Source organism: Thalassophryne amazonica, chromosome 6, assembly GCF_902500255.1.
Source record: "Thalassophryne amazonica chromosome 6, fThaAma1.1, whole genome shotgun sequence".
Classification (NCBI taxonomy): Eukaryota; Metazoa; Chordata; class Actinopteri; order Batrachoidiformes; family Batrachoididae; genus Thalassophryne; species Thalassophryne amazonica.
The window spans coordinates 54,544,706-54,569,732 of NC_047108.1; positions in this window are offsets into that span (position 1 = coordinate 54,544,706).

The window sequence follows — 25,027 nt, forward strand, 5'->3', positions numbered from 1 at the left end:
TACTTTTCTACTCATGAATTTGATATTGCTTCAATACATACAACAACCCTCCAATGCAAAGACTGAGAAAACTGGCAAGTGATCATGAATAGGTGTGCAACCTATTCATAGATTTACATCTATCTGTAGAAGAAAATAAGTCCTGAATGTCGCTGTTGCTGATCCCAGGATTCCATAGTGAGAAGTGGATGAAATTCTACTATTCCTATAGACAGGATACCAGTCTGACTCAGGTTTACTTGCCCAACCAAGGCTGATGCCTATTTAAAGCCATGTGGTCCGAAACAATACAGATTAACCATTTTATCCAAGGACACAGACAGGTAGCATGAGCAGAAATCAAACCTAGGCCTACATATTGGTCAGCCAAGTCCTTATCTATTAACTGTACAGTCACAAAATATAAGTGCATAGTCACATGTAGTCATAGCCCACCTATTCATAGGTTTGCTTTGAGCAACATCCATGTAATGATCCAGAAATGGATAGGTGTACACCTTTGTATCATGTACCGCTCTTAATCTTTACACTTGGGGCACAATCTGCATAATGATCTAAATCTGGTTGGACAAATATTTATTTCCAGAGAGTGATGGTCCACTAAAGTAAGCAGACGATGGAAATTATGCATTAAGTCCTAAAATTATTAAAAAATGAAGTAACAAAAATCCTGAACAAATCAGGATATACAATTTCATAAAATTGTGACTTAAATGAAGATACTGCCTCAGCTTTCCTTGTATCCTTGGGTATCTTGAGAATGTACTGAGAATGATCCTTCGCAATCAGTGGCTTCAGAAAATTTGGGCTTCAGTTCCCCCAAAAATGTACAAATAAAACACAGTGGTCTGTACGCTGAGCAATTATTGCTTCATTCTGCAAGTTTGATGGCATAAAAACACAGCCAAGTTTCAAAGTGTGGCATATTTTTCTCCTTCGTGTAGCAGGTGAATGCACACAATACAGTACGACTACATTTGTAGTGTGATTCAAACCACATTTTAACAATAAGATGTGACAATATTAAAGAGACAAGACTGAATGTGAGATGCAAGGACAGCTTGGTAAGAGTCCAGCATGTATGAAACAACTGGAAAGTTGATCTCAGTCAGTAACATAAATCTCAAAATAAAGGCAAAACGAGACACAAAGTCCAAGAAACTGGCAGGTAAAAAAACAGAACAAACAGAATTGCTGATTTACACAGATACACAAAGCAGAGTCAGCAGTCAAGTTGACAGTCAACTCTCAGAGTCACAGACACTCTCCCAGACAATGTCAGAGTATGACATCACAGAACAAACAGAATCAAAGTCCAAATCATGTCCAAAGACCAGAAAAAACAAACTTTACAAAGAATAGCAGCGGACACAGGAAGAGTGAATTCTTCAATCTCATAGGTGCAGAGACAATCCAACACAGAGCACAAAGGTTTTATCTACAAAAGTAACTAAATAATATATATCTATGTTTTAAATCCACCCATCTTTTCCACATTAAGCCTCAAAGACTCACAACCAAAAACTTGCTGTTTGATGATCAATAAGAAAAGCACTTTAAATGAACTCCAGGAAGCTTAGGAACAATGCTATCATTATTGAAGGAGCAATTACATACTTTTGCTGCTTGTTCGGTGTATTTTCCCTCACTTAAATTACCCAGTAGTTTTTTATTATTCAAAGTAGAATGCAAGGTGTTTTCTGTGTGCTGTGTGTTAGGTATCAGGCACATGGTTTTTCTCCCCTGTTTGGCAAGGCAGCTTCCTAATGGGGCAAACTAAACTGATACACATGCAGGAGTGAGATTAGATAGGTTAGATAGTACTCCTGGGTCCAACAAAATAACAGAGCGGTCCATTACACTGCACTAATGAATATATGCAGAAACAAAAGGTATAAACATAAAGCACACAACAGAAATGTGCATGCCCATGAGTAATGTTACTTAAAAGGGAACTATGTAACATTTTTACCTTACTTTTACAGCTTTGGAAAATTATAAATGCTAAATGACCTGTTCCAGGGGGAATGGAGGCTCTCCCAAACCCCCCAAGTGTTTCATAGTGGAAACCAGCCTTGCAACTTCAGGAAAAAGACGTGGTCTCTTTTCATTGAGAAAGTGTCGGGTCCCATGAGAAACACAAACTACTTTACCCCATACTAATATGCTGGCAATAGCACCCAAGTCATCCAGAGTCATACAGTTTTAACTTATGGTTAAAATTTTAACCAAACTAATTTCAGTCAAGTTATTTAAATTAACATCATGTCTGAAGTTTTATAAAGAGAAAATATCCCATATATGTTTTAGTTTTAAAGTAATGCACTAATTTTGAAGGTTTTGGTGTGGACATGGTGTGTGTGCAGTGCATTATGGGTATTCACGACAGAAGAAATGCATTTGAGATGCTCTGATCAGGCTCCACAGGGACAACAGCATTAAACTCTTTGTATATTGTGCCTAAAACTCTCATGAATATATTCTCTGGGTTTATAGACGTTGTTATTGTGTTTGCTTTATGTAAAAATGCCGAAAGTCTGTTTTAATTGTGATTCAGGCCATGTGATACAACCGGCGCCAATATGCATAGAACACTGCCATCTACTGGTGACCGGTTATATCACAGTGTTGTGGACCACAGGATTTTCAAATTATCTGTAGGTTTCCAAAACCTGAGAGACCACACACTTGGAGATAAAAAATCATAGATCTGACAGGTTTAGTTGTACAGTGTGTGGTGTCAGCCACATGGTTAAAAACAACACACAAACAGATTTCACACGTGAACATTCCCAGGTCAAACACCTCACTTTCTGATTGGCTACATGTCACATTTAGCTCCTCACATCCTTTTTAACACAACACACACGGCAGGAATATCTGATAAGATTATATTTAGCGTCATCAGGATTGTCGGGGCGTCCTTAAGATTGCCAGGAGGGGAAGATCGGGTCCGATATTGGCCTAATTATCTTGCCATGTGAACCAGGCTTGATGTTATGACGCCTCACTGAGCAACTGATTGATCTGTTATAACACCGCACCGAACATGTCTTCACTATTATTTGATTTCTTTGTGTGACTAACATCGTTATTCAAGCATTCAAAAGGCGATATCTATCGCCACACAACTCCAGCAACCACAAGAGAAAGTTTTTTGACATTTCTTGTTATTGAAAGAAACCTTGTCTCCTTAACCGGATAGAGTTATGATGTCATCACGCGTGCGCTTACGCACTGTCTAGAGGGATCTTGAATATTTCTTTCTTTTTTATACAAATGAGAAAAATTACATATTTTACAAAAGCACATTTATTTGTAAACACCAACACATGTAACATTGATTCACTTGTGTTGGTTTTTACATAGAATGAATGAATCAATCAATCAGTATGAGCGGATGCTTAGTTTACCCATAATCCCTTTGGTGTGTTAATGTTCAAATCTTCAGAATTAGTGCATTATTTTAAAATTAACAGATATGTGTTATATATCACTTTGTACATTTTAAGAGTTTACATTAATGTAGTTATTCTATCTGGAATAATTTTATTTATAAAGCAAAACCATAATTCAAGCCTGCTTTCCATTTCAAGACCGACCTCTGCCTCATCGCAGTAGTCTTCCTTCTGCCTCCTTCTGTAGATAGGAGGAGAGCTCACAAAGACAGAACCACTGGCTCATTGGCTGTTTAGGTTTCTGATCGCCATTGGTTTTTATTAGAAGTGGTGGTGTTTAAACTCAAAATCAGCTTCTTAGTAGCTGAGAGTGTATGGGAGGTAAAATTGATTCTGATAAGTTTTTAGATGGTTTAGCGTTAAAAAAAGATAACTTTTCAGTTAGCTGATTGCCAGTTATCGAACCTAATGTTTTGGTTAGCTGTGCCCACCACTGTTCAAACCAGAGAACAGTTTAGGGCTAATTTTGCAGGTAGCCAACAACCAGAGGCAAAAGGAATAACAATTTATTGACAAGAAGTGAAATTGTGATAAATGTACAAATCCGTGAAGGAGGAGACGGCGAATGGACCCAGAGTTGAAGCAGAGTTCCCAAAGCTGTGGGTGCTTGGAGCCAGAACCAGGCAGCTGCATCAGTCAGAGCTAATCAGGACTGAAGTTGCTGAATGAGGACAGAATAAGTTAGGAACATTGAAGGGAGACATGGAACACTGGATGAACAGGCAAGAAGCATGGCAGACAAAGCCGCACAGAAACAGGGTTGATTATCTTGTCCACTTGAAAAGGACCCAAAAACATAGGAGCCAGTTTATGTGAGTCCACATGGAGAGGGACATCCTTGGCTGAGAGCCAGACTTCCTGGCTAGGTTGGTACTGGGGGGCTGGGGTTCGATGCCAATCTGCATGGCGGGTTGCCCGGTCCCTTGCCCAGAGTAGAGCAGAACAGGCAGTTCTCCACACCCGGTGACAGCGGCAAAGGTGAGCCTGAATGGAGGGAGCAGACAAGTCAGCTTCTTGAGATGGAAACAAAGGTGGTTGATATCCCAGAGAACACATGAAAGGAGACATACCAGTAGCTGAGCAAACCTGCGAGTTGTGGGCATATTCCACCCAAGGTAATTGTTGAGTGCGGGGATGTGATGCGCCGAAGCTCTGATCCCAGGTCATGATTGGCCCATTCCACTTGCCCATGGGAGTGGGGGTGGAATCCAGACAAGAGACTGACCGAGGCCCCGCGCACAGAGCAGAAGGTCTTCCATACCTGGGAGGTAAACTGGGGTCCTCGGTCCAACACGATGTCCATAGATATGCCATGCAGCCAGAGCACATGGTAGATCAGGAGGTCAGCAGTGCCCTAGGATGATAGAAGCTTCAATAGGGCTACGAAATGTGCTGCCTTGAGAATCTGGCCATGATGGTGATGATGGCAGTGTTGCCGTTGGATGGAGGCAGTCTGGTCAGGAAGTACAGGCAGATGTGCGACCAGGAGTGACCAGAAAGAGGAAGTGGATGAAGCAGTCCAGACAGAGCCTGATGTGATGATTTGCTCCTGGCACAGATGGTGCAGGCGCTGACATACTCTGCCTGGACAGAAGGCCACCAGAAGTGCTCTTGGAGCAGAGAGAGGGTGCATTGGATTCTGGGTTGACAGGCGAATCTGGAGGTGTGGATGAATTTCAGCACAACGGCACAGACTGAGGGACGAACAAAAAGCCGTCCTGTCCGCCCTGTCAAGATCCTCTGAAGGAGGACCAGGAGGTCCTCCTCCAGAGGACTACAATAGAGACATTCCCCAGCCGTTAGACTCTGCTGGCATTCTTCTGGAGACAATCGAGCCTGGCCAAGCTGCATTGACTCCTCGGTAGGAGGCGGTAATGGCTCGGGAGTGTGCTTCCAGAGGAGCGTGAGGAAGAAGGCACGGAACGGGGAGGGGACTAAGGGGAAGACAAGCAGAGCACCCTTCAACCTCTTTTCCAGCGCCTCTCCCTGAGGTGATTATCTTTTTTTTATGGCCAGAGAAATAAGAGCATCAAGAGAAGTGGGTTCATCCTGGACTGCCAGATCATCTTTAAGTGAATCGGATAACCCATTTATAAACACACTCTACAGTGCAGCAGCATTCCAGCCAGACTCAGCTGCCAGAACCTGGAACTCCACAGAATATGCTGCCACACTGCAGGGCTCCTAATGAATGGCGGGAGGATGTATGCCCCCGCATCAGGTGGTCGAACACCATCCTAAATTCCCGGTCAAAGGTGGCGTAATAAGTTATGAGGGAAGAATGCTGCTCCCAGAGCGCAGGTGCCCAGGACAGCACCTCCCCTTGGAGGAAATTAACCAGGTAAGCTATTTTACTATTATCGGTGGAATATAATGACGGACATTGAGAAAACACTAAGAAACGCTGCATGAGAAAAGATGCACACATATTGACATTTCCCGAAAAGGGTTCAGGGTAACAAATGACTGGTTCATGTTTAGCAGCAAGAGAGGAACTTGTAGTTGGAGGTGCCAGAGTCGGTGGTGCCACTGTGGGCTGCAACTGAGTGGGTGAAGATGTAACTAAAGCTAAGTGTGTTGAAAGTGCCGTGATCCGTGAGTCAGACTGTGCTACCTGTTGGGACAAGGCTTACATTTGGTAGATCAAGGTTGAAATCTGTTGTTGCTGTTGGGCTTGAGTGACCGGGTCTGTTCCCGCTGAGTCCATTAGGTGCCCGGAACGTCCTGTTATGGTTCAAACCAGAGAACAGTTTAGGACTCAATTTGCAGGGAACCAACAACCAGAGGTAAAAGGAATAACAGTTTATTGACAAGAAGTGAAATTGTGATAAATGCACAAATCCGTGAAGCGAGGCAGCGGAAGGAGGAGATGCCAACTGGATCCAAAGTTGAAGCAGAGTTTCCAAAGCCATGGGTGCTTGGAGCCAGGATCAGGCGGCTGCATCAGAGCTGATCGGAACTGAGGTTGCTGAAATCACAGGACAGAATAAGTTAGAAACGTTGAAGAAAAACATGGGCCAAAAATTATGCAGGAGAAGCAGAGGCCAGGATACCACGCAGGTAGAACTGAGTTTCCGGCGTTTGTGGAGTGGACCAGGACCAGGGTTTAAATACAGCAGCTGATGAATGCTGACAGGTGTTCCCTATTTCTTCTCCTTGGCTTTTGGCTCCAGCAAGACATAGTTTTTTAACTGTATTTTATATCATTTATTTAAATGGATGTTTTAATGGATGTTTTAGTGTACAGCACTTTGTGTCAGCAGTGGTTGTGTTAAAGTGCTTTATAAATAAAGTTGGTATGGTATGGTATCATGAGAGAGCGAGGAGATGTCTAAAGTCAGTCTTGCATTGCTGATTTTTAGACCCACTTTGCATCTCAAGTTAAAAAAAAAGAGAAAGGAATCTGTTCATAGGCAGCATGGTGGATTAGTGGTTAGCACTGTTGCCTCACAACAAGAAGGTCATGGGATTGATTCTCACCTGTGGCCTTTCTGTGTGGAGTTTGCATGTTCTCTCCGTGTTTGCGTGGGTTCTCTCCGGGTGCTCCAGCTTCCTCCCACATCCAAAGACATGCAGGTTAGGTGAACTGGAAACTTTAAATTGTCCGTAGGTGTGCGTGTGAATGTGTTTGTTTGTCTATTTGAGGCCTTGTGATGGACTGGCGTCCAGTCCAGGGTGTACCCCGCCTCATGCCCAATGACTGCTGGGATAGGCTCCAGCTACCCCTAACCCTTAAATGGAGTAAGCGGTTGCAGATAAGTGAGTGAAATCTGTTAATTAGCTTGATTTATTATTGCAGTAGTCAAAATTAGTTTTTCCTACTATTGCATACTGATGATAGCTGGTAGTGCTTACTACATCTGAATACAGATGCAGCCCATTATACAAGTGGGATTGCACAGAAATACTGCACACAGCATACATATGTATGATATCTATGCCAGAGTCATGAGCGGAGCTGTGCAGCACCTCTTTGCATTTCACAGCAAGTCGAGCATTTCCTCTTATGAGCAATCGAAAACAAATACATTCCTGAAAGACTATATTGGAAATACATTCTTCAAACAAAAATCATCACTAATAGGCATACACTTTAATATAACACATCTAAATAATCAGTTTTACAGCTTTTGTTTAGACAAATCAGGGGATGTAACAAGAACATTTTCAATGTTCAATGTAAAAAAACTAGTGTTGGCAGCTTAAGTGTTGTGTGTTGGGGGGTGTGGCTGGATGTTTTGGTGTTCTTTTCTTTTCTTTGCTCTTCAGGTGGCATGAGAACTGATTTGTCTGTGGAGAAGGTGCTGGCTGAAGAATCCTCACCCTCATCAACATCATGTGTAGCACCTGTGACTGGTGCTCACATGCAACCTTAAAGACTTTCAGCTGAAGCAGATAATTGGATGGCGTTCTGCATTTAAGGCATGTGTGATTCAAGCAGAATTGCCAGGAACTCGACCTTGTGATGTCCGTTTGTGAGACGCTGAGGACCGCGCCTGGGTTTGACACATCGAGCCCGTGAAGCAAGGAAGGGTGAGGACACTTACTGTCAGCACACATCAAAGGTGATTAAGTGTTCGACTAATTGTTGATAGTAACTTGGTGTTTTGTTACGCAGTATACTGGAATTGTGATGAGAATTGTGCAGTTTGCTTCTCACTGCTGTGGCGTGTGGATAAGTGATCCTCCACTTGTTGTGAGAAGCTGCTCATTTGCATAAAGTTAAAAAATACAGACCTGAATGTGTTGCTGATAGCGTGTGTCTTTTGAAAGATATTGTTGTAACTGCTGACTTACCTCACCTCTTCTTTGCTTCACAGAGAGTCAGTTTGTCGTGTCCACCTGGGGGGTGTTTGTCTGGTGGTAGTGGGTCCAGGAACGCTGGGCTTCTATCCTTTTGGGCGCTTAAGAGCGTGCCAACAGTCACTCCACCAGAAGGACGTTCTTTTAGTTTTGTACACATTATTATGCACAGGTGAAAAATAAATTGTTTCTGTTGTTGGAACCGCTTTCTGGTTATTTTTAGCGCTGGGTTCTGTCTGACGCAGGTCCGCTCCTCAACTCGCGTCGACACATAAAATTAAGTTTCCCAATCACATTGTAACCACCACCTAAAGAACAGATGTCGTGCTCTAATCTGAGTGCAACAAACAAGTGGTCCTGTTGGAGCTTACTGTTCCTTGGGAAGACCGTCTGGAAGAGGCCTATGAGAGGAAGTTCGCCAAGTATAGAAGTCTTTCAGAAAGCGCTGTAACTAGGTTTAAGGATATGATTCCTTCTTTATGTTCTCTAATGCCATATACCAACACAGTGCAGAATAGCTACCTAAACTCTGTAAGTGAGATAGAGTATCTCGTCAATAGTTTTACATCCTCATTGAAGACAACTTTGGATGCTGTAGCTCCTCTGAAAAAGAGAGCTTTAAATCAGAAGTGCCTGACTCCGTGGTATAACTCACAAACACGCAGCTTAAAGCAGATAACCTGTAAGTTGGAGAGGAAATGGCATCTCACTAATTTAGAAGCTCTTCACTTAGCCTGGAAAAAGAGTCTGTTGCTCTATAAAAAAGCCCTCTGTAAAGCTAGGACATCTTACTACTCATCACTAATTGAAGAAAATAAGAACAACCCCAGGTTTCTTTTCAGCACTGTAGCCAGGCTGACAAAGAGTCAGAGCTCTTTATTCTCAGTATTCCTTTAACTTTAACTAGTAATGACTACATGACTTTCTTTGCTAATAAAATTTTAAGAAAAAGAGAGAAAGAGAAAAAATTACTCATAACCATCCCAAAGACGTATCGTTATCTTTGGCTGCTTTCAGTGATGCCGGTATTTGGTTAGACTCTTTCTCTCAGATTGTTCTGTCTGAGTTATTTTCATTAGTTACTTCATCCAAACCATCAACATGTCTATTAGACCCCATTCCTACCAGGCTGCTCAGGAAGCCCTACCATTATTAATGCTTCGATCTTAATATGATCAATCTATCTTTATTAGTTGGCTATGTACCACAGGCTTTTAAGGTGGCAGTAATTAAACCATTACTTAAAAAGCCATCACTTGACCCAGCTATCTTAGCTAATTATAGGCCAATCTCCAACCTTCCTTTTCTCTCAAAAATTCTTGAAAGGGTAGTTGTAAAACAGCTAACTGATCATCTGCAGAGGAATGGTCTATTTGAAGAGTTTCAGTCAGGTTTTAGAATTCATCATAGCACAGAAACAGCATTAGTGAAGGTACAAATGATCTTCTTATGGCCTCAGACAGTGGACTCATCTCTGTGCTTGTTCTGTTAGACCTCAGTGCTGCTTTTGATACTGTTGACCATAAAATTTTATTACAGAGATTAGAGCATGCCATAGGTATTAAAGGCACTGCGCTGCGGTGGTTTGAATCATATTTGTCTAATAGATTACAATTGTTCATGTAAATGGGGAATCTTCTTCACAGAGTAAGGTTAATTATGGAGTTCCACAAGGTTCTGTGCTAGGACCAGTTTTATTCACTTTATACATGCTTCCCTTAGGCAGTATTATTAGACGGCATTGCTTAAATTTTCATTGTTATGCAGATGATACCCAGCTTTATCTATCCATGAAGCCAGAGGACACACACCAATTAGCTAAACTGCAGGATTGTCTTACAGACATAAAGGACATGGATGACCTCTAATTTCCTGCTTTTAAACTCAGATAAACTGAAGTTATTGTACTGGCCCCACAATCTTAGAAACATGGTGTCTAACCAGATCCTTACTCTGGATGGCATTACCCTGACCTCTAGTAATACTGTGAGAAATCTTGGAGTCATTTTTGATCAGGATATGTCATTCAAAGTGCATATTAAACAAATATGTAGGACTGCTTTTTTGCATTTACGCAATATCTCTAAAATTAGAAAGGTCTTGTCTCAGAGTAATGCTGAAAAACTAATTCATGCATTTATTTCCTCTAGACTGGACTATTGTAATTCATTATTATCAGGTTGTCCTAAAAGTTCCCTGAAAAGCCTTCAGTTAATTCAAAATGCTGCAGCTAGAGTACTAACGGGGACTAGAAGGAGAGAGCATATCTCACCCATATTGGCCTCTCTTCATTGGCTTCCTGTTAATTCTAGAATATAATTTAAAATTCTTCTTCTTACTTATAAGGTTTTGAATAATCAGGTCCCATCTTATCTTAGGGACCTCATAGTACCATATCACCCCAATAGAGCGCTTCGCTCTCAGACTACAGGCTTACTTGTAGTTCCTAGGGTTTGTAGAGTAGACTAGGAGGCAGAGCCTCAGCTTTCAGGCTCCTCTCTGTGGGAACCAGCTCCCAGTTCGGATCAGGGAGACAGACACCCTCTCTACTTTTAACATTAGGCTTAAAACTTCCTTTTGCTAAAGCTTATAGTTAGGGCTGGATCCAGGTGACCCTGAACCATCCCTTAGTTATGCTGCTATAGACTTAGACTGCTGGGGGGTTCCCATGATGCACTGAGTGTTTCTTTCTCTTTTTGCTCTGTATGCACACACTCTGCATTTAATCATTAGTGATTGATCTCTGCTCCCCTCCACAGCATGTCTTTTTCCTGGTTCTCTCCCTCAGCCCCAACCAGTCCCAGCAGAAGACTGCCCCTCCCTGAGCCTGGTTCTGCTGGAGGTTTCTTCCTGTTAAAAGGGAGTTTTTTCCTTCCCACTGTCGCCAAGTGCTTGCTCACAGGGGGTCGTTTTTGACCATTGGGGTTTTTACGTAATTATTGTATGGCCTTGCCTTACAATATAAAGCGCCTTGGGGCAACTGTTTGTTGTGATTTGGCGCTATATAAATAAAAATTGATTGATTGATTGATTGATTGATTGATTGAAGTATGAGGGACTGGTCAGTGAGTGTCAGCAAGCCAGATGGAGAGCTAGATGTCTCCCCATAGAGGTAGAGTGCAGAGGCTTTGTAGCCCGAGCCCTGTCCAGAGCCTTCAGTCTGTTTGACATTGATGGAGTGAGGAAGAGAAGAGAAGAGCCATCTGCAATACCACCAAAGCAGCAGAGAAAGCCTCAAGATGGCTATGGCTCAACAGAGGAGAACCACCAGTGTCTGACACAAGCTGGGGTCTGATCAGCCACAGCTGGGTCACCTGGATGAGGGTCTATGATGTTGAAAGACCCAAAGCAGCCAATGATTCCAGGAACATCAATAAAGATGTGTCCAGTAGCATCAGTCGATGTATTTGCAAAGCTGAAAGAAAGAAAGACATCAGAAATAATATGTTATGGACTTGAAGGAGAAACTCCAGTAGACTCATCTGCTTCGTGTGATGTCTAGATAAAATCACCAATGGGCCAGACTTTGTTCATTTTAATGAAGTCAGACTCTGGCCTGAACATTACCATGCATTTTGTTTTATTCACACAGACTTTATTTTTGCATGAAATGGTTAAAGGTGCAGATGCTGAACTTCCTGAGAGGCTGGTCTTGTTTGAAATTTAGAACATGCTCACTGTGAAACAATAATAAAGGCATGTTTACTTCTCTGATTTAGTACATTCCTATGCAGAAGCAGTGTATTCATCTTGCCGACAACCTCACCTGTTGCTAATCTATCATCAATTCAGCATTAACTAATCTTCCACCAGATGGCAGCTGTGTCTCCAGGATCTACACCTACCTACACTGTAAACCCGAACAAGTTAGCAGAACTAAAAAATATTGAGGCAATCAACTGCTACAAATTTTTGAGTTCATAAACTTAAAAGTCAATTGTTCCCATAACTTAAAAGTTTTGATTGTATGCTACTTATATGCTTTTGATTATATGCTACAATTTTGGTATCAAGGGTATCAAGATTTTTTTTTTCTCTTTTGCATATTCTTCTTCAAAATTGTAAAATTATTCATGTGATTTTTTTGATATAAATACTTGAAACCAAGGAGTGTTTTTTATGTTCACTCTATACAATTAGTTCAAGTTAATCAAAAATTCTAAGTTTAAGTTACTCAAACAACAAGATCATGCTACACAAACTTGAAATATTAAGTAAGTAAAGTGGTTTATTAAAACTGAGTTTGCACTACTTAATATTTTTAATTCATTTGAACATTTGGGTTACAGGGTCGGCCTATCTATCTATCTATCTATCTATCTATCTATCTATCTATCTATCTATCTATCTATCTATCTATCTATCTATCTATCTATCTATCTATCTATCTATCTATCTATCTATCTATCTATCTATCTATCTATCTATCTATCTATCTATCTATCTATCTATCTATCTATCTATCTATCTATCTATCTATCTATCTATCTATCATTATATTATTGACATGCACTCACTGAATTTTACAAGGTGCATGCCTTGGCTTTTAGACTCTCATCTTACATTCACTGTGGCTGTAAGCGGCAGATGTAAACAGATGTTCCAATATTTAAATGAGAGGTTGATGGAAAAACTCCACCACCTGTGGCATCAAAAGTTTTTAAAAAAATTACTTTTGCCACTTGCAGTAGCGAGGAGTAAAAACCAAAGGTTGTTTTATCTTTAACAAGGAGGTAAAATAGAGAGCAAGAGATGGATTATTTAAGTGCAAATAGTCACCCAGTTTTAATCAGGTAAACATGAATAATTTGTGACATTGCAGAGAGGAATTAATCTGTAACCTCAGAAAAAGTTAACTTTTTAAGCTGCCAACAGATCCAGGGCTTCTTGTTTTAATTATGAAGCTGTGCAAAATGGTAAAACTCTGTTGTATCTTTCAATTCAGTAAATTATTGTCTGTGTCGTGAGCATTGAAAAATGACAGCACTTTACATTATCACTTACAGTCTGCTGTTGCAGACAACAACAATTCTGCTATGATGACGTCTGCGGTGGTTTTTCTGTGTCCAACATGTGAACGCAGCAAAAATAATTTCTTAATTTGGTTTACCAAAAGCAAACTGCATGCTCGCTGCATCACACAGCTGGTTTGCATTGTGTCTACTTGTGATCTCGTTCATCAGTCAAGACTTAAACCTGTTCATTTATAACCTGGGCAAATATAGCAAACAGTGTGACCAATCTCAGTGCTGTCATCAGTGCACAATAAGCAGAAAAAACATTCTTTCTTTGAGCATTTGATCTTAAAAATCTTTTGAGTATTTGCCAATCACAAGGCAGAGTTTTTTTTTTTTAATAAAACAATGTTGCAAACTAAAATCTGCCATCAGATGTCCCGGCAGCCAATGTAGAGAGGGTAGCACTGGGTCAAACTGATTAAATTTTTGAATTCCACTAAAAATTCAAACAAAAGCAAAATGCAGACATCTCGTACATGTGGTAAAGCAGAAAAAAGTATATTACAATAATCAATTCTGGAGGACAAAAAAACAGGAACTGTCTCACCATCCTCAACAGGTTTGTAGCTACATACAGTCTGTACAAGGGGCACAACATAAAGAGAGAGTAAGAGTGGACCATGAACCGACTCTTAAGCTACCTCACACTTCACTGTGGAAAATTCACATGGAGTATTACGTATAATAAAACAGACTGCAATTGACCCAACAAGTAAGATCTCAACTATGAAAGTCCCTGACTAGATTACACACTCTTGACTCCCAACTCATCACATATTCATACTTGGTCAGTACCCCTTTGTGTCACGATGTGACTATATGACATCTTCAGCTTTTAGTGATGCCACATACACAGGTTTCCTCCATTTATGTCTAAGAAGTTGTAAATCATTGGCCAGTGAGGACATCTGTTTTTGAAGGTGGCAGCATTTAGTCCTCTTAGGTCCAGTTGAGTCCAACAGACCATTGATCACAGGGGTAAGTAAGACAGAGTCACTAAGACTGTCCTCACACATGTACAGTGAGGAGAATAAATATTTGAACACTCTGGGATTTTGCAAGTTCTCCCACTTAGAAATTATGGAGGGGTCTGAAATTTTCATCTTAGGTGCATGTCCACTGTGAGAGACATAATCTAAAAAAAAAAAAATCCGGAAATCACAATGTATGATTTTTTAATAATTTATTTGTATGTTACTGCTGCAAATAAGTATTTGATCACCTACCAACCAGCAAGAATTCTGGCTCACACAGACCTGTTAATTGTTCTTTAAGAAGACCTCTTATTCTGCACTTTTTACCTGTATTAATTGCACCTGTTTGAACTTGTTACCTGTATAAAAGACACCTGTTCACAGACTCAGTCAATCACACTCCAACATGTCCACCATAGCCAAGACCAGAAGAGTTGTTTAAGGACACCAGGGACAAAACTGTAGACCTGCACAAGGTTGGGATGGACTACAGGACAACAGGCAACCAGCTTGGCAGAAGACAACAACTGTTCTGATTATTTATTAGAAAGTGGAAGAAACACAAGATGAGTGTCAGTCTCCCTCGGTCTGAGTTTCCATGCAAGATCTCACTTTGTGGGGTAAGGATGATTCTGAGAAAGCTCAGAACCACACAGGAGGACCTGGTCAATGATCTGAAGAGAGCTGGGACCACAGTCACAACGATTACATTAGTAACACATGATGCTGTCATGGTTTAAAATCCTGCAGGGCAGCAATGTCCCTCTGCTCAAGCCAGCACATGTCCAGGCTCATTTGAAGTTCACCAGTGACCATCTGGATGATCCAGAGGAGGCATGGGAGAAGGTCATGTGGTCAGATGAGACCAGAATAGAGGTTTTTGGAATAAACTCCACTTACCATGTTTAGAGGATGAGAACAACCCCAAGAAAACCATCCCAACCGTGAAGCATGGGGGTGGAAACATCATACTCTGGGGGTGCTCTTCTGCCAAGGGGACAGGACAACTGCACGGTATTGAAGGGAGGATGGATGGGGTCATGTATTGCGAGATTTTGGCAAACAACCTCCTTCCCTCAGTAAGAGCAATGAAGATGGGTCATGGCTGGGTCTTCCAGCATGACAATGACCCCAAACACACAGCGAGGGCAACTAAGGAGGGGCTCTGTAAGAAGTATTTCAAGGTCCTGGAGTGGCCTGGCCAGTCTCCAGACCTGAACTCAATATAAAATCTTTGGAGGGAGCTGAAACTCCAAGCCTGAAAGATTTGGAGAAGATCTGTATGCAGGAGTGGACCAAAATCCCTGCTGCAGTGTGTGCAAACCTGGTGAAAAACTACAGGAAATGTTTGACCTCTGTAATTGCAAACAAAGGCTACTGTACCAAATATTAACATTGATTTTCACAGGTGTTCAAATACTTATTTGCAGCAGTAACATACAAAAAAATTATTTAAAAAATCATACATTGTGATTTCCAGATTTTTTTTTTTTTTTTTAGATTATGTCTGTCACAGTGGACATGCACTGAAAATGAAAATTTCAGACTCCTCCATGATTTATAAGTAGGAGAAATACTTGTTTTCCTCACTGTATATGAGTGGATAAGGAGCCGGCATGCCAATTTGTACACCTGGGTTTGAATCCCGCTCATGCTACTTGTCTGTGTCCTTGAACAAGGCACTTAGGGTCCTATCTCACCAGGCGTGACTGCTAGAGAGCAGTTGGAGATGCGAATTAGCGACCAAACACACAAATGAGCGACAGTTGGTATCTCACTGAAGTGGCCACTCGTAGCTAAACACGAATGACATGTCTACACACAAAGTGTTTGGTTCTTATTATCCTGCTATTATTCATGTGAATAGGCTTTGGAAATTCCTCCACTGTTCCCAGTGATGGCAAAATAAAACAAAATAAAGAATAAAATGCAAATAAATAAACTAAAAATAATGATAAAGCGCATACAGCACACTCACCGCCTTGCAGGATGAAGTCCCTGCAGGATCTATTGTCCTATCTTCCATGTCCAGTATATAATCCACAGCATATAAGATCCTTTTGTCCTCTGCTTCGAGATCGGCACACAGTGATTGTTCATGTGTTGGAAGAGCTTCTGCTCTGTCATGCAGTGATGTCCAGGAGAGTTTCAGGGGTGTGTGTCCTTTAATTTGATTTGATTTATTCTGCAATAACGTAAGTCCCTTTTGCTGTTCCCTTGTTTTTTCACTCGGGGTCTCCACAGCAGGTACAAAAGGTGGATCTGCATGTTGATTTGGCATAGATATGTCCTCCTCCTTCCTCCTGCGTTTTGGCTCTGATGGACGTATGACATCACATTTCCATGGTACGCATTTAGAAGAAAGATTTTCCTGGTTTAAAGATAAATATCAGTGCTGTTGGAACTGGAACTGAGCAGTGTGTCATTTAATGAAAGCACGTCATCATATTTCCTCACTGTTTGTGCGTCCCACACAATGAGCACATCAAAGAACTCCCACCGCATGTCCTTAGAGAGAGAGAGAGGGAGGGAGGGAGAATGAGATAGAGAAAGAGAGGGGGAGAGAGAGAGAGAGCCCACATTAAAATGACAGCGCTGTGTGCTCCACTATTGTAGATTTGTGCTTCCCCGTGCCCCCCAGAAAAGACATAATGCATGAGTCTAGAAAGTTCAAATAAGAGTCCTGATGTCCACTACAAATGCAGCCAGGCTGGCAGCTGTTTGGCCACTTCCAGCAGCAGCTGTTTGTCTCCGATCATCTCCGCTATTGTAGTGTACTCCCCTGCACCTCGTGCCACCCAGCCAATATCGTGCAATACCAAGCGATTTCCCTCACTATTGCCATTTGCAGGCTGACACAGCCCTGTGAGACAGGACCCTTAATCTATATTTCTCAGTCCACAAAGCTGTAAAATGGGTGACGGCCTTGGCTGGGTAATTAACCAGTGTTGGACTGGCGTCTAGTCTAGGGGAAGTTGTTGACTCTTATTCACTTGACACTATATAATCTGGAGACACACACCAATGGGTCTCAGTGCCTAGGTAAACTTATTGTCCACAGAGACATCCTAATGAGAAAGTCACCTAAATATATCCAGCAACCCAAAATTAAATTATAGTTACAGTATAAATGTGCCTTCTAACAGATAAAACATACTGGCCTGTCACTCCTTGACCATTTCGCCATTTATAAAAAAATTGGCTGGGTGTGTTGAATAAGTTATGCAGCTGTCACACCATGATGATTTAGCCAGCATATGCTGGCTAAATAATGCTGCCAATACATCATTATATAGTCGCTGACACATTCAGTAAGTTCTGTGGTCATGCGGAACATGTCAAATACATCTACATATGTCAATATGCGCTGGAGATAAGTACGATATAAGTTACAAATAGGTTCAAAGCACATTAGTCATATGTTAGAACTAAGTTTTGAGTATGCTAGACATTATGTTGACGTATTTCAACTTATTACCCGAGGCCAACATATGGCCATAAGGTATTGCGAAGACCTGGCATCCGTCTGTCTGTTTGCCTGTCTGTCTGTCCGTTCTTCTGTCTGTCTGTGTTCAGCATAAGTCCTATTACTGCCACAGTCTTCAAATTGGCTAACCTTGACATATGTTAAGAGGTTAAAAAGTCACATTCTGTTTGAATCTGTTCTGTTTTTGAGTGGCAGGGGATGACAGCCAATCAGAGTAGAGCTGCACTGTGTGGTCAGTGGCTCATCTCTTCAAAACCACTTTGCTTTGTGTCTATATGCATGTCTTTCATATATTATGTAAAACCTAGCAAGAAATAAACACTTCTAAAATCGAAAACACCATTTTTTGGAACTTAATAACACCTCTGAACTTATTTTGCGGATGTTACCATGGTGACGTCACAGGCTGGTAGCTAGCTGCAAAACACTGTTTAGTTTGTGTGTAAATATATCCTCTTTGTCATATATTATGTAAAACCTAGCGAGAAATAAACAGTTCTAAAATCAAAAACACCATTTTTTGGAACTTAATAACAACTCTGAACTTATTTTGCGGACGTTAGCATGGTGACGTCACAGGTTGGTAGCTAGCTGCAAAACACTGTTTAGTTTGTGTGTAAATATATCCTCTTTGTCATATATTATGTAAAACCTAGCGAGAAATAAACAGTTCTAAAATCAAAAACACCATTTTTTGGAACTTAATAACAACTCTGAACTTATTTTGCGGACATTAGCATGGTGACGTCACAGGACGGTGAGAAATTACAAGTGACGTGTGTCAACAATCGCATAACTTATCTACAACTTATGACCTGCGTATGCGGGACGTGTGAGCCATATGCTGACATACGTTGAAAATATTGTGCATGCACAAAGTTTTCCCACAACCTCACCATGCTATAACGTATACCAGTGTGCTTCATCGTGCTCTTACAGTTTTTCTCAGTTGCATTTCTTACATCACTGTTTACATTTGCACAACAGTTAATGCATATTTCCAAACACTTAATGCAAACTGCAAAACCTAGTTGACAACCTGCAAAGGTGTCTCACTTGCTCAAAATAGGTAGTTCATTCCTCAAAAGCAAGTATTCATGTCAATGAAAGTGCCAGTGTCATCAAGATGAAAAGTCCTGACACCATTGTTTATGAACAACATAGTCAAATGGCTTTGTCACATTTTCATTCTGACAGTTTACTCTGTAAGTGTTTCCCAGTGCAAAAATGTCAGATCTTGGTGACACTACCTGAAAATTCTCAAGACAGCATTATGCCATTTGAAAACTACAGTAAAGTAACTGAGTACAAGACACTAAATATGTATGTCTCACATTTTTACTGCATATGGTCTTTGCAATTCTAATTTGTTCACAGCATTGTGAAAAAGCAAACAAACAAAAAAAAAAATAGACCCTTATTTACAACAAACATAAACCTTTGGTAGAGCTGTGCACAACTGTAAATAATATTGCAGTACATATTGAAACTGAACATACAACATACACAGTACTGTAAATCATTCATGCGCATCCAGATGTTCCTGTCTGTCTGATCCTGTCTGTCTGATTTTCATCTACCTCACAGGGAGTCTCTTGTAGTGCAGCGAGGAAAGTACCTCCTCAAACAGTGAATCCGCCATCTGCAGGACTCTGCTGTGATGTCATCACATGCTGCATCCATGGCCGCTAGCAGGGCCATTTGGGTATGTGGATGTCGGTCATGTACCTTCCAACTCCATAAAGAGGACAAACTCCTCTATTCGATTGAGGAATGGTGAGTAGGGAGAGAGATATTCCACCACCTTTCCAAACCACTGTCTGACCACATCTGAGTGAAAATGCACTTTATCCCACACAACAACATCATTTTTCAGATGGTCTCCAGTTAGACCCCTCTCATTCTGAGGGATTGTGTCCCTATAAAGAGTGTCTAAAACAGTCAGCAGATGTTGTGTGTTGTGTGGATCAAGATGGGAGATATGGGCGAGGACGCCATTTTCTGAGATGGCTGCACAAATGGTAATATTCCCCCCTCATTGGCCTGGGACATCAATGTAACTTATTTGATGTACACCAGCATATACGCCAAATTTTTCATACATCAGCATACGCTGGCAAAACCGTCAAGGTGTGATAGGGCCATAAGTAGAAATCTGTCTGCAAGGAACACATCTGTTTGAAGATCAAACTGCTTTTGCTGTAACTGAAGACGGGAGTGACAGAACAGATTGTTTATTCACATTAAGAAATATTTTACATCAGTTTTCATAGTTCACCTCACTGAGGATGCGACAGATATACTGCGCAGAAGTTTCCATCACCAACGTGGAGTTGAGTATGCATGGTACATATATTGTATTTACTAAGGGTCTTCTTCTGGCAGTACAGCACAGGTACTGTTGCAGAGTACAGGTTTGGCAGGTTGGACTCTGATTCCAGGGAGTTTAATTAGTGTTGCACTGCTTCCTGCTCAAAACAAATTATGTGCTTGTGTGCAATGATCTCGTTCAAAAACAGGCCTGTTTATTTACAGCATTACACTTTACACAGTTAAACATGGAACATAGCCAGAGAAGAGCATGTTCAAGTGCTTTTCACAACTACACAACTGTCTGCCATTAGGGCCCCTTCACAGATGAAGTGAAGTTTGGACGAAGTGCACACTTAGTGCGCATGATGCAGGAATTGTGTGCAAACAGTGTAATGTCGTCCCTGCCTCCAACGCCTCGTACACCTGTTGCTACAACTATTTGTGCACACAAGTGCCTGAAAGACAAAGTGTGCGCTGTGCGAACCCATCGTACCCTCTCACGGCAGGTGCCGGCCAAATTCCAGGTGACACGCACGAACATCTAACACCACTCGCATGGCACTTAGAAGATGTGTAGCCAGTTGCACTCTTGGCATGACAAGAGACTGCAGACAACCGCTGTCGTACTCGCAGAGAAATTTGTCTAAGTCCCACATGAGTGTGTCTTTGATCTGTGCGCTGAGATGACAGGAGGTGTGTCCTCCCACTGAAGCAACTGTGGAAATCTGTGGATCTGGACAGTCCAGCTGGACACCACGTACTGTGTTTGGACAGACATGGACAAGCAACTGCTCACTGTGACATGCGTGTGTCTGTAGACATAAATAAAAACATATCACTGTGGTAACATGCTGCAGCAAGCGAGTGCGCACAGCGCACACATGGACAGGCTGCTCCCACGTTGAAATGGACCGTCAGATCAAAACATGCAGCAGGTGATCTCACTGTCATGTCACCCACATGAGCTCTGTTCCACGTGACGCGGTGTCCTGTGGCGTGTCGTCCACAAGACACACGCGCGCGGCCGGTTGGAGACACACCAGCAGATGTGGACATGAATGAGATGAGTGAACTGCTTCTCACTGATGTCATTTCATGACTGTATGTCTGTGACCATGGTTCAATTACAGAGGAACAGATGGATCATATTTTTATTGCTCGCTTGATAAATGCGGTGATTTTATATGGTGTGTGATTTTAATTTTTTTTAGAATACTTCCATATCCTCCCTGATATGAGGCAGATTCTCACAGCTTTCAAAGAACAGCTCTGTAGCTTGGTGGTAAAGTCTGTGACTGGCAACCAGAGCTTTTGGATGGCACGGGTTCGCGTCCAGTGGGTCGTATGAGTGTTTTTTGTTTTTTCCCATGTAAGCACACAATATGGTCCCACAGGTACCGGCTGTTTTTTTTATATTTCCTCCACATAAGCATTGTGATGTACCGCAGCTGGCGCTATGTGTTCCTGCCCAAAGGACACAAACTCACACAACTCACAAACTCTTGCACCAGGTTCGTGCATGCCTGCCGGTTGGCGCGATGTTTCGTGGTGCGCTAATTTCGAACTGTTTTGTGCTGTATCACCGTTTTCATCCAAACACCGTCCAAACTTCACACTATGTGTGAAGGGGCCATCAGTGAGATGAGTTATGGCTTACCTGTTAAAATAATAATAATAATGATGATAAAAAGCACCTAGTAATAAAAGCGCCTACATCCTGGGCCTGTATTCACAAAACCTCCTCATGATGATCCAAGGGATGTATTTTTTATGAAAAAACTGAGAATCCATGTGTCAATCTGAGATATTGCTGAAATGTGTACCAATCCCCCCCCACCCACCCACCCACCCACACACACACACACACACACACACACACACACACACACTCAAATAGATTCAATTTTAGAATTACCAGCACAGCAACTAAACATTTGCAAGTAAATATAACTTTGAAAAGGATGCTGAGCAATAGGCCTACGTATTCTGACATTTTGTAGGCTACTTTGAAATTGTGGTGGTGGGGGGGGGAGCACACTTGCATGGAATGCTGATATGTATGTACAGATGGGGAGCAGCTAGTCAGAGCACACACAGCACAGTGAGCCATCTCTCAGCTGATCACTGTCCACAGACTCACTGACAGCTGGAAATGATGGCTCAGTGCACATGACGTGTCACATTAAAAACACAGAGACCACAGCCAGCAGAGGTATAGAAATAATTACTACAAAAAGTAGAAATAATTACTACAAAAAGTACATACACAATTACATGCCAAAATAACTAAAAAGAAAAATTATCATATAACACAGAAACAGAGAGTGACACTTTGGTCTTTGCGCTGAACGGACAGGAGGCACGACTGGCTACCAACAGATCTCAACAGCTGTTGAGATTTCCGGTCTCACCGTGACACGAGGGTGTGTGCTTGCTGTCGTCACGTGAAAATACATAAAACATATGTTGCTTTGTGACGGGCTGGAGCACATTCACAGCACACACACTGACAGGCTGTTCCAGATCCTGGTGCGTCCTGTCTTATTGTATGATGTGAGATCTTCGTGGGATCCTTGGGCACCACTGGAATGACTTTATGTCAAATGAGTGGTTCCTTTTAGAGACTATGAAGAGAACTATCACTTGCATTGTGCGGTAGTATAAGCTTCAACATACTGGCCATGTGGCATGTTTCTCTGGGCATAATCCAGCATGTAGATGCTTCAGTGTCGAGGACTCCACCGGCGAGAGCAGATCAAGAGGATGCCCACGTTTCACCTGTCTACAGCAAATATAGTATTATAGGTGCCTGCCTGGGTGGTTGCCATCCAGGACTTGGAGTAGTTCCATAGTGCGGTGGATGCAGCAATGGCCAGAATGATCATATGTTCCCAGACCTGAACTGAGACTGTCTGGTCTTTCAACATTAATATCAACATTTCTACTTTGTTATCAAAGTGCAGAATTAATGTTAGATAAATATTACATAAAATAAGCTGGAAGCCAAGCATCTGCTATTAACCTATGAAATTATTCACGGACTAGCACCTCCCACTTTAGCTCACCTAATAAACCCTATGTACTGGCCCGTCTTCTCTTATTGGGCACCTGTTCTGTGGAATGATCTCCCTGTGTCAATAAAACAGTCAGACTCTGTACAGACTTTCAAGTTCAGACTTAAGACAGATCTATTCTCCAGCTCGTATGGCTAGCATACTGGCATAGTATGGTACTATGCTTCATATCCTTCTAAAGTCATTTTATTTGCAACGGAACAGGTCTCGGCCTCAATTTTTTCTAAATTTGGGGTCTGTTAGTGAAGAATAAGGTTAGCGGCCAGCGATCACCTTAGTGTAATTTCTCTGTTTTCCTGTCATCTTACTGCTGATGAATTATACCTTAGGTGTAGTTTTTTCTGGCCGACTGATTCTGCTGTTTTTCTCTCTGTCCAACGTATGGACAACGTGACATAGGATTGCAGAATTGACACATCCAAACCGCAAGGGGCCAGATTGATCGTGAGACACAAGGCCTGAAGTAGGTGCTGCATGCTGCAGTCTGCTTTTGAAAGTGACCCTGTTGCAGGAACAGGCCCACTGATGGTGTGAGGAATGCCGGACCCCTGTCTGTAGTGCTAACACCTGCATGGACTTCTCATCTTCTTTATATTATCATGTTGTTTGATTTCCAGTTTTCTGTTTCTTCAGCTTTGTAAAACTTTGCAAAACCTTGTCATTGTTACAATGGCCTAAGCAGTGGGTCACCCCTCTGAGTCTGGTCTGCTTGAGGTTTCTTCCTCAGTATCATCAGAGGGAGTTTTTCCTTACCACTGTCACCTGTGTGCTTGCTCTGGGTGTTGGTAAGTTTAGATCTTACTTGTGTAAAGTGCCTTGGGGCAGCTTTGTTGTAATTTGACGCTACATAAACAAAAATAAATAAAATACATAAGCCAGAATGAGAGAGAGTGCAAGAGAGCAAGACATAGACAAAAGAAGGAGTGTTCAGAACCACAGAGAAACTAGAGATGTGAAGGGAATGAAGAAGGTTCATTTTGTCTTGATGTAAAAGAAGTATCTCAAATAGCCAACAGCTATACATACACAGTCATACTGCCTCGCACTTAAACAATCTGTGCACATATGGTCAGTTATAGTTGCCATAATTGGATAACTGTGCATATGTGGTGTTCGTGCATATACCTGCACATGGTAGTCATATAAAAGCAGTACATTGACAGCTCTCCCACTCTTGCACCTTTGAGCCCACATTATTTATGGCTGCATAGGACCCATGCAGCTGCAGTTCACTTAATCACACAAATAGCACTTTAAACCAAAAGTGATGAATTAAAGACACACACATACTTTAGTAAGGCACAAACTATACTGTGAAAAGGAAGAGCGGGGGGAACATAATACAGTTGTGCCATAGGATTTGTGACTATGAGAAATTAGCAATGACGTGGTGGAGAGAAAAGAAAAGCTGCTTGCTAATAATACATCTACTGCTGTACAGAGAGAGACATATGTGTAGCACTTATCAATGCACAAACAGGAGGCTATTTAATAAAACATGAAGAGGCTAATCATCATGTACAGGTATTTAGGAAAAAGTATATATATGTGTGTATATATCTTTGGGCAGTTTTGCCCATTCCTCTTTGCAGCACCCATCAAGCTCCATCAGGTTGGATGGGGAGTGTCAGTGCACTGCCATTTTCAGATCTCTCCAGAGATGTTCAATCAGATTCAGGACTGCGCTCTGGCTGGGCCACTCAAGGACATTCACAGAGTTGTCCTGAAGCCGCTCCTTTGATATCTTGGCTGTGTGCGTAGGTTCATTGTCATGATGAAAGATGAACCGTTGTGCCAGCCTGAGGTCAAGAGGTCTCTGGTGCAGGTTTTTCATCCATAATGTCTCTTTACATTGCTGCATTCATCTTTCCCTCAATCCTGAATAGCCTCCCAGTTCCTA